Source organism: Bos grunniens, chromosome 27 (assembly GCF_055505025.1).
Source record: "Bos grunniens cultivar Pamir isolate PY7600 chromosome 27, Bosgru_T2T1.0, whole genome shotgun sequence".
Lineage (NCBI taxonomy): Eukaryota > Metazoa > Chordata > Mammalia > Artiodactyla > Bovidae > Bos > Bos grunniens.
The window spans coordinates 1,062,235-1,073,246 of record NC_141191.1 but is presented as its reverse complement, the minus strand read 5'-3'; the positions used below and the strand labels follow the sequence as shown (position 1 = coordinate 1,073,246).

The following is an 11,012-nucleotide window of genomic DNA, read 5'->3' as shown; positions in this document are numbered from 1 at the left end:
CCTCACACTGGAATCAAGGGAAGAGGAGGGCTGGTTCTGCCGGAAGGGGTGAGGCCAGGTGAGGTCAGGCTACAGCTGTGGGAGGGGATTGAGGTCAGCCTGGGGCAGTTGGTGGCCTTCCTGCGCCCGTCAGGGTAGAGCCGCCGGCCTGAGAAGGAGGGCACTGCTGAGCCCAGGGGTTGAGAGCGCCAGTTCTTGCTGTGGTCCGGGAGCTGCCCTGAGGCCAGAGGGAGGCCGTCTGCCCGTGAGTCCTCTCCTGCTTGTCTGTCAGCTTGTTTGAACCACACTGGATTTTCTGTCCAGCTGGCTACGTGGAGACCCTGGAAATGCTCCTCTGTGAGTTTTGGCTGGCTTCAGGGAAGAAATGCCAGATGATACTGGGAGACTTCAGTTTAATCTGGATTCAGGTCATATCTCTTGAAAGTGAAGTGAAAGTCCCTCAGTCATGTCTAACTCTTGGCAACCCCATGGGCTATACAGTCCATGGAATTCTGCAGGCCAGAATACTGGAGTGGGTAGCCTTTCCCTTCTCCAGGGGATCTTCCCAGTCCAGGGATTGAACCCAGGTTTCCTGCAATGCAGGAATATTCTTTACCAGCTGAGCCCCAAGAGAAGTCCAAGAATACTGAAGTGGGTAGCCTGTCCCTTCTGTAGTGGATCAGCATGCCCAACCCAGGAATCAAACCAGGGTCTCCTCATGGCAGGAGGATTCATTACCAGCTGAGCTATCAGGGAAGCCCAGTATCTCTTAAGGCCAGCTATTCATTGATATCTCTTAAGGCCAGCTATTCATTGATATCTCTTAAGGCCAGATATTAATTGTAGGATTACCCTAATTAGTCTTCATGGGATTAAGCTGGCAACCTGCTAAGGTAGCAATTGATGTCCTTTATCTAGAGGACAAAACGGGGGCTCACAGAAGTGGGTAACACAGCTACAGCAAGGAAGTGTGTACCTAGACAAAACCCCCCGATCTTCTGTTAGAACTCAGGGAAGCCATGTGGTGTGGCTTGTCCATGTGACGGGGGCTAAGGCACCCAGCCCACACTGGATACTGTGGGGACCTGACTTGGTAACTGCCTTCTGGCAGCTCTGAGACTCACAAAAGCAATTTGCACTGAAGAGAGGAGGGACACCTCTCTTCATCCTCCCCACCACACCCTCCGGGTACTCCCACACCCTGCCCCCTTTCTCTTTCTTTGTGAGGGAATAAGTGTCACGCTCATGTGACCACATTGGCTGTCCACTGTTCACGAGCTACCACCTGGAGCTGCTACCGGAGAGGCCAAGAGCCTTTGCCCCCGAGTACCTCTCTTTCCTTTGCACCGTGGGGGCCCTCCTCCACACCTGCACACCAGAGGCCGTTTCTGAGACATGCAGGGACCCTCCTTCAGTTTGCAACAGGTTGCATCCATCGCTGTCCTTTCAATGCTTCCCTTGACACTCAGCTCCTGAGCTCCTTTGTCTGCATTGCGGCCCACCTGGCTGCCACGGGAGGGACAGAGCTGACCATGAATCCAAAGCTCAGATCTGACAGGCAGGAATCTGTGTGTAAAGGGCCTGATTAATCATGCTGTAGAGGCTGTAGTGGGCTCTAGGGATCCGTAACCAGGGCTTGGGCCAAAGTGACTCCACAGCTGTTTTAATGCCTGGGGAGGGTTCTGGCTACAGTGGGGGTGGGGTGAGTCTCCTGAGGTTCTGAAGGCCCACTGTGCAGATTCATGGCACACAGAGAAGAGAAGGCGGAGTCCTTTCCTGGAGCTGGTGGGCTGCGGGCACAGCCATGGATGACCAGGAGTCTGCATCTCACTAGGGGCCGAGGCTGGTGCTGAGGGAATCCTCAGTGAGGATTTTTTTCCTTAAAAGCCATCCTAAGTGACTTCAGCTCCATTGCTTTTTGCCAAAAACCTACAACGATCCCAAGAGCTTTGTACACACCAAGGGTGGTGACTGGACATGGAGCCCAGCACAGACGGAAGTCAGTCCTGCCCTGAGTCCCACAGGCCAGCCACACCTTCCCCCTTCCATGGCCTGGCTTTCTTCTGCCAGGACCCCCAGAATGGTGGAAAGGCAAGTGTGGTCTCAAGCTGAGGGGCCCAGCCTGGGCTCCAAGCCCCTGAGCGTCCCCTTGGGACGTCTGGTGGACCTAGTTCCCCCTGCCGTGGGGCAACTCTCTCTCGGGGACTGTCGTGTTTCTTTGCTTTCGGTTGTGATGGGGCACTCCAGTTATCTCAGGGCGATTGGGAAGTCTGCTAGTGTTACATGCTCCCGCCTTAGATGGGAAAACATTATTGCTGCATTGACGCTGCTCACTCGATACTGGGTATCTGTTAAACACAAATGGCAAGGGGAACAGAGCAAAACAGAAAAAAAAATGGAGAGTTGCTGGGTTGCCTCAAGTCTCACCTGTGATTAAGAGTGTGTACAGCCTGCATGTGAACCCCGGTTCCCACACCTGCCAGCTACCAGGTGCCAAGCGCCAATTTTAGACCCCCAGCTTCACTAAGGAGTCATTGACAGATACAGTTTGTGTGTATTTCAAGTCTACATTGTGATGACTTGATGCCCATAGACGTCGTGGAATGATTGCCCCACATTCGCATCGCCTCACACGATTAACTCTGTGTGTGTGTGTGTGTGTGTGTGTGCCTTTTATGTTGTTCTTATAATCCATGAACACAATACAGATAGCTCTCCATTTTTTTAGATCTTATTTATCTTAGAAGTTTATAGTTTGCTGTATGTTTTGCACATGTTTAATTAGATAACTTGATATTTTTAGTGCCATTATAAATTCCTAATAGAGATAGAATTGACTTGTCTATATTCCCTTGGTAAATCCACTTACTTCAAATCCTTCTAATTGTATTTTTTTTTGTATACACAATTATGTCTGCAAATAAGTTCTTTTTTTTCCCCTTTGCAACTGTGATAACCCTTTCCTTTTTCTTGACTTATTGTACGGACTAGGATCTCCAGTACAGTGGTGAACAGAAGTAGTGAGAATAAGTATCCTTGTCTCTGTCCAATTATCAGAGGAAAAGCTTTCACTATTTCACCATCACACAGGATATTAGCTTTTTTGTAGATATTTTTATCAAAATATGTAAATTCTTCTCTGTTAGTTTACTAAGCAGTTTTTTCTTAGTCATGAACTAAAATTATTACATTAAAAATTCTTAAGTTTATCTTCTGCAGATTTTGAAACAGGTGATTTTTCTTTTATGTGGTGATTTAACTTTTAAAAATTTTGTGATTCTAAAACAACCCCAACCTGATCTCAATGTATTCTCCTTCAGTTGGACTTTACTTGTTAGTGTTTTATTTAGGATTATTTCATCTATACTCAGAGTCTGTAATTTTACTTTCTTGTACTTCTTCCTTGTTGGTTTTAGTATCAAGGTTATGCTAGTCTTATAAAACAAGTTTGCAGAGTGTTCCTTGTTTACCCCGAGAATTCCTGTGAGACTACTGTTTTCTTCCCTAGATTTTTGGAAAAACTGATTGGCAAAACCAGTTGGTTTCATTGTGGGGAGGCTTTTAATTTCAGATGTAATTTTTTTCATGCAAATAAAATTTTCTCATATTGTATGTCTTCGTGGGTCTATTTCAGTAAAACATTTCCCCCCCTGCTAGGAATTTATTGAGATGAGCAGACTCTCCAGTTAGTAAGTGAACTGTGGTTCATAATATCTTTCTTATCTGCAAGATGTGTTGTCTCCCCTTTTAAAAACCCTCGATGCTGGTGATTTGTGCTTTGTCTCTTTTTCTTAGTAAGTCTTTCTAGGGGTTTATCAGTTTTTATCATTCCTTTCAAAGTGCCAACTTTTGGCTTTCTTTTTAAAGAAACTTCATATTTGCTTTCTGTTTCCTTGTTTTCTGCTCTTTCTTTTTTTTTTTTTTCCATCTGCCTTGTGTTTCATTCGCTATGGTGTTTTTTCTGGTTTCTTGGGAGGGAGGCTTAATTGATTTTTAGCCTTCCTTCTTTTCCAGTGTACGTGTTTAAGGCTTTAAGTTACCCTCTAAACATAGTTTGCTGCATCCCACAGGTTTGAATAAGCCAGATTTTCATTATCTTTTATGGAAAAGTATTTTCTAATTTTCATTGTGTTTTTTAAAATTATTAATCAGGAAATTCTTCAAGCAGTATGTCATTTAACTTCCAAATGTTTGGGGAGGTTTTTCTAGTGACCCTTGTTTGATTTCTAGCTTAATTCCATGAAGAGCCCTGTCTTCGTCTTTTTGGGCTACTGTTATAAATCCCGTAGACTAGCTGATAAACAACAGAAAGTTGTTTCTTGTAGGCCTGGAGGCTGGGGAGTCCCAAGATCACCAGCAGGTGCCTCGTCTGGTGAGGCCTGTTTCCTGGTTCCTAGACTGCCTGCTGCTTCTCCCTGTTCTCGCAGCACAGGAGCCCATTCCCTCCTGGCCTGACCCCTCCCAGAGTGCCTGCCTCCTTGGATCATCACCACCTGCCGGATGAAGTTTGAGGGCCCATAAACCATCAGCCCATTGCAATCGCTAAGTATACCCTGCATTATTTCAGTCCTTTGAAATAATTTGTGCTTTCCTAATGGCCCAATATATATTCTTTTTGTTATATGTTCCTTTGGCTCTTGAAAATAATATGTATCAGTGGGATGCAATGTTCCATGTGTATCAGTCAGATCAGGCTTGTCACTCATGTAATTCAGATTCCAGTAGCCACATTGAGTAAAAGCAGAAGTAGGTGAAATTACCTGTAATATATTTTATTTTAGCACACATAAAATATCATTTCAGTGTGTAATCAACATGATAAAACCTAATGAAATAGTTCACATTCTTTTTTTCATGCTCAGTCTTTAAAATCCAGTATGTGTTTTAGGCTTGCAGCGCATCTCATTGTAGAGCCAGCCATATTTCAGGTACTTCATGGCTGCAGGTGACTACATACCAGGGGGCCCAGTTCCACGAGAGAGGTGTCTTTAATATCTCCCACTGGGATTATGAACTCGGCTGTTACTCCTTTTCTATTTCTGTCAGTTTTTATGTATTGATATTTTGAGGTTATGTTATTAGGTACATTCAAATTTAGAATCCTCATCTTCTTGCTAGACTGAACTTGTGTCAGTATGAGATGCTCCTTTTTATCACTAGAAATGCTTCTTTCTTTAGAGACTATTTGACAGTGATGTTGCCACATCAGTTTTCTGTCCTTGTTGGCCTGGGTATCTTTTAGTTTCACCTGTCTAAAAGATATTCCATCTTAACATGTAGCTCTGTGAATAGTGTACAGTTTTCATTGGAATCAGTATGACACTTTATCTTTTAATGAGAGTGTTTGCTGTGTTTATAATGTTGATATTCAGTGTGTAGACACCATGTTGCTGTGTGTTTTCTGTTTGTCCCACCTAGTCTGTGTTCTTTGCTCTTGCCTTCTTTTAGAAGTTTGAAGTGTTTCTCTAGTTCTGTGCTCCTCTGTCAGGTTGTTAGGTGCATATTTGCAGACACAGCGTGTGTTTTACACTCAAGACTAACTTAGTACTTTACTGCCTCCCTGACTCGACTGTTTCCTCCTTGTCACTGTTACACTTTGAACTGTTAGATATATATTTGGCGTTAACATCATTGTTTTGTAGAGTTAATATTTACCCTCACAGTTACCTCGTTGTTGGTCTCTACTTGTTTTTTATATTTCCGTCATAGACTACTTTTCTTTTTCCCAAAGCACTGCCTGAATATTTTTTTAGTTCATGTGTGTGGGTGATGAACTGTCTCATTTCCCTTTGCCCTCAAAGTCTCTATTTTGCTTTCACATTCGAAGAGTATTTTTGTTGAGTATAGAATTCCAGGTTGGTGGTTATTTGTTTTTCAGCATTTTACAGATGCCAGTCCATTATCTTCTGACTTCCTTGTTCTTGGAAAGTCAGCTCTCAGTGTTGCTGTGCCACTAAAAGCCACACCTTTTTCCTCTGAGCGCTTGAACATGCTGTTCTTGCCTTAGGCACCTGCAGAGCTGCTGAAACCAATGTGTGGTTTCATTTTTGAGTCAGTGGTCTGATTCTTGAACCAACTCTTGCCACTGTCCCTGTCAGCCAGTTCAGTCGCTCCGTATCTGCCCCGTTGCGACCCCATGGACTGCAGCACACCAGGCTTCTCTGTCCATCACCAACTCCCCGAGCTCGCTCAGGCTCATGACCATCGAGTCATTGATGCCATCCAACCATCTCATCCTCTGTCGTCCCCTTCTCCTCCTGCCTTCAGTCTTCCCCAGCATCAGGTTCTTTTCCAATGAGTCAGTCCTTCGCATCAGGTGGCCAAAATATTGGAGCTTCGGCATCAATCTTTGCAGTGAATGTTCAGGTCTGATTTGCTTTAGGAGTGACTTGTTGGATCTCCTGGCAGTCCACAGGTCTCTCAAGAGTCTTCTCCAACTCCCCAGTTCAGAAGCATCGATTCTTTGGCGTTCAGCCTTCTTCATGGGGCAACTCTCACATCCATACATGACTACTGGAAAAACCATAGCTTTGGCTAAATGACCTTTGTCGGCAAAATAATGTCTCTGCTTTTTAATATGCTGTCTAGGTTTGGCATAGCTTTCCTTCCAAGGAGCAAGCATCTTCTAATTTCACTGTCTACAGTAATTATGGAGCCCAAAAAATAAAGTCTGTCACTGTTTCCATTGTTGCCCCATTTATTTGCCACGTAGTGCTGGGGCCGGATGCCATGATCTTCATTTTTTGGAATGTTGAGTTTTGCCAGCTTTTTTACTCTCCTCTTTCACTTTCATCAAGAGGCTCTTTCGTTTCAACCCCTGGAGGCATTTCTTATTCCCCTTTCTCTTTTCTCCACCATGAGGGTCCCCATTTATACTTTTTAACAACGTAGTTTAACATGGGGCTCCTTCAATATATTCTATCCTTTTTTTCTCTCTTATATATATTTTTACCTGACCCATCCTTCAGTTCACTGATCATCTCTTCAGCTATGTCCAATTTGATGTTAAGGCCAGAGACTGAGTTCTTAAATTCAGTCACTGTTATTGTAAAGTTCGAGAGTCGGTTTTGATTCTCAGAAAGTTTTCCTTTTGTCAAGTATATTTTTCAACAGGTGACATTTGCATCTAATACCTCTAGCATACCTCTGATATGCTGATATACATCTGATACCTCTGGATCTGGTTCAGTTTTTTTTTTTTTTTTTCTCTTGGTCCTGTTTGTTGTTACACCCTCTTTTGCTTTTTTGATTGCATGTTGGACATTATGTTTGGAAAACCCTAGAGGTTCTGAGTGATGCTGTCTTCTCCAGAGTCTCCTCTGACACAGACCTCCAGTGGGGACAGAGCTGTCTGTTCACTCAGGGCCTGAGGGACTTGAGGCTGGGGGTTCCTTGTAAGCTCAGTTTCAGCAGCCTTCACCCACCTTTCCCCCCGAGCCCAGGGAGGAGCTTTCCAGCGTCTCCATCTGGAAGCCTGGGCTGCCTCCCAGGGCTGCCCTCTTCTCAGCAGGTCCTGAAGCCCACCATCTGTCTCCTGAGCACCACGAGGTGACAGATAGTGCTCAACCAGTTCGGGCAGAGTGTTGGGTACATTTTCTGACATCCGAACTGATTCTCTAGGCCTGCACACAAATTTTTGTCTTCCCAGCCCAAGGAACCATCCAGAGCTGTGTTATCCAGTCCCCTCTGCTTGACTTTTTCCCTGCCTTTTCTTCGCAGAGTCGGCTTTGTTCAGATGGCCCAAGGGAAGGAGCGGGCCTCTCAGTCTTCAGTTCCCTCACTGGGCTTCCCTTTTGTTTGAAATCTTGGATTGTGGCTGCCTAAGGACCTCTTTTTAAACTGTATTTAGCTTTTCTAGTTCTCGGTAGGCTGACCTACAAGCTGCTTGCATCTGTCACTGGATGTGGGGACACCCTGGGTGTAGTCTGTCATCTGAAGCCACATGCAACAGTCACAGTACTTGTATTGATCAACTTTGATACTGGGGAAAACAAGAACCAGGTGTCCTTGCTTAGTACCCACGGTTGTGTTTCTGGTCAGAATCCCCAGCTTGCCCAGGCTGTTTCAGTGCCACGTGAACTTGGGAAGGAGGTGGAGCAAGCAGCCGACGTGGCCTGGAGACAGAGGAGCCGGTCTCCCCTCTTCCCTTGCCCCTGCCGGCCCAGGGCAGGCCTTGCGACGACGGGCTGCTGGTGGTGGAGGCCAAGGCTGAGGAGGGAGGGGTTACGTGACCTGTATTCTGTGACATGGTCACATGTGGGTTTTCTTTTTCAGTTTGAAAAAATGACTGCTTTTAGTTTTCCCTCCAGTTTTACTTTAAGGTGGAAAATGAAGATTTTATTCTTAAAGTTGAGCACAGTGATTTTACAGTCTTTTTGAAAGCAACAGTTGAGGTTTTAAAAACACATCTCAGAGAACTCCAGTAGATAAAGCCAAAAAAAGAGAACGTGTTCAGGGTGAACTGTGGGCAGGACCCCAAACTGTACTCTGTCTCTCCCAGAGTGTGTAATTGGTGAGATGGGTGGATATAGGACCCCAAGCACCCTGGGGACTGAGGCCCTCAAGTGACAGCAGAGGTCCAGGCTGAGCCAGGAGCAAGTGGCCTGTGCCCTGGCAAGTGGAGAGCCGCAAGGGTGGGAGTGGGGCCAGGAGAGGGGTGGGAGACTCGGGGGCGGAGGGTGGGGCAGCACCTGGTGGCGTCTGCAAGGCACTGGCTGTCACGGCTCCAGGCAGGGACATCCCTGAACCTCCACCTTGCAGCCCCCACGGAGCAGAGTCATCTGACAGCCCAGGGTTGAAGTTAAAAGGATGAGTTCACAGCAGGTTGAATGAACCCCTGTACCCACTGTGGGTTCATTTTAAGTACCTGGAGCGAGGTTGGTCAAGCCCTTGCTGAGCTTGAGTGAGGGAGTCAGTCAGGGAGGACTGAGCTCAGGGTGAGAGTGAGGGGCAGCTAGCGTGGTGAGTCCTCCTCAGCCAGGTGGATTCTGGGGACGCCCTTGAGTTCATGGGTGCCCTTTCAGTAGCCTCACTGGAGGCTTGTTTGGGGCTTAAAGGGGTGCAGAAGCCCACTTAGAAGACGTGCTCATTCCCAGGGGTGGTGGTTTCTGAAAGAGTTTATACTGGTCGGTTCGACTGTGACCCAGTACCTTGCAGGGTCATGTTTGACAGGGGGCCTGAGCCATGGGCACGGCCTTCCTTCTCCCGCACCCCACACTCACCTGTCATCTTTTTGGCAGCCCGTCCCCCCTCTCTGTACCCTTGACGGTGGGCCTGAGCCCAGCCCCCCTGTTACGACAGAGCCCCTTGTGACTGAGTGGGTTCCGGTTCTGGGCTCCTGGGAGACGTGCTGGAGGCAGAGCCTTCGTGCCATTTCTCCTTGAGACAGTGGTGCTATTGGTCATAGTGTGAGAGCAGTGGTCATAGTGTGGGAGTGGTGTGTGTGAGAGCAGTGTGTGTGAGAGCGGTGGTCATAGTGCAGTGGTTGTAGTGTGAGATTGGTGGTTATAGCTCAGGAGCGGAGGTATCCTACTGTGAAACAGCAGTTGCCCCCGAGTGGGGGGCTGCCCCCATCCGCGAGGATGGGTTGCAGAAGGGCCCGCCTGTGGGCGCTTTTTCAGTGCTGCAACCCCAAGGCAAAGGCCAAGACAAGGAAGAACTTGGCCTCGGCCCAAGTCCTGTAAGGAGAGTGGCCTGAGGTGATGTCAGGATGCATTTAACAGGAGGCTTCCTGTGTGCTGTTTTGGATCTGTCAGGAATTCTCTGCTCCTTATTAATTCCTGAATACTCAGGAATTAAGAGGAGAGGCAAGCCTCTCCTGCTGGCCGAAGAATCCAGGCATTTCCTTCATTAATTTTTCTATATAGTGATAAGTACCCTCTTCCTTCTTGTGAACCATACGGTAAAAGTGACTGTTTACAACTCTCTCTCTCTTTAATATGGTTCGCCTATGTTTTGTAAGTCTGGAATTTTAATCTTTATCTTTGCTGAGAATAACTACCTTGTAAGACAGTATATATTTCCACACCATGTTGATTAAAACACCTTTGTTCCATCAGAGCTCTGGTCCCCGTGTCTTTCTCTCTCTCTCTCTCTATCTCTTTTTCAGGCTGATCCCTTGGAGCTCTGCAGAGGCTCTCTGAATTCACTTTCCTGCCTGGGCTTCTAAGACCCTCTCGAGAAGGCACTTTGCATGTTCACTCCATTGAGAGGGCACCTGAGGCCTCTGTGAACAGAGCAAGCCCTGTGTCGGGGGCTTTATTGGCTTTCTGCATAAGCCAAGGAATATCAGCCTCTTTCTGTCCCTTACCTTCTTATCGTCAACTCCGGACCACCAAGTTCCGGTCCATTAAAGGACCTCAACAAGTGGCACCCAGAACAGGGACTTGGTGCACGTAGGCAGATTCTTGGACGGAGTGACCCCAGGGCCTATTGAGGCCGGTAAGTACTAAGACATGGGTAAAAAGGCTGGAAAGCCCCATCACTTTTCTACTTTAATTCATCACTTATTTAAAGTTCAGGGATCTAACGAAATGCATGCTGATTTTTTAGCTAGATTAGAAACTGCTATTTCCCGTAGTGTATTTGGAGAAGCCAAAAGGCAACTAGAGAAATTATTTGCTTTACAACTCTCTCTCTCTTTAATATGGATTGCCTATGTTTTGTAAGTCTGGAATTTTAATCTTTATCTTTGCTGAGAATAACTACCTTGTAAGACAGTATATATGCCCACACCATGTTGATTAAAACACCTTTAATTACTTGCAAATTACCTGCATTATGTGATAATGCAAATCAGGGATGTCAAAAAGCTATGGCTCCAATTCGTGAGAAAGGGACTATTGATTATTTGAAGGCTTGTCGCAATCTAGGATTAGAAACTCAAAAGATGCAAATGGTAGCTGAAACAATAGCTGCTGCCTTAAGAAAGGGAAATAAAGGATGCTTTACATGTGGAAATAAGAACCATTTGAAAAGGGACAGCCCTAAGAAAGCTAAAAAAAAAAAGAAAAGAAAAATATATAAAGATAAAA

At 46.0% G+C, this 11,012-nt stretch overlaps 1 pseudogene across 5 annotated transcripts in view; it reads left to right on the top strand.

Moving 5' to 3' along the window:
• Window positions 1–22: 22 nt before the first annotated feature.
• Window positions 23–11,012, top strand: part of LOC147343379 (liprin-alpha-1 pseudogene) — a 32,890-nt pseudogene continuing 21,900 nt past the window's right edge. Inside the window, exons 1-2 of one of the 5 annotated variants that reach the window (XR_015156062.1) lie at window positions 23–336; window positions 4,305–4,732. The product of XR_015156062.1 is annotated as a liprin-alpha-1 pseudogene, transcript variant X5 (transcript). Of the gene's footprint in view, window positions 337–4,304; window positions 4,733–10,087; window positions 10,647–11,012 lie in introns of those variants that run through there. The other 4 variants (XR_015156060.1, XR_015156058.1, XR_015156059.1 and 1 more) reach the window with 4 other exon arrangements.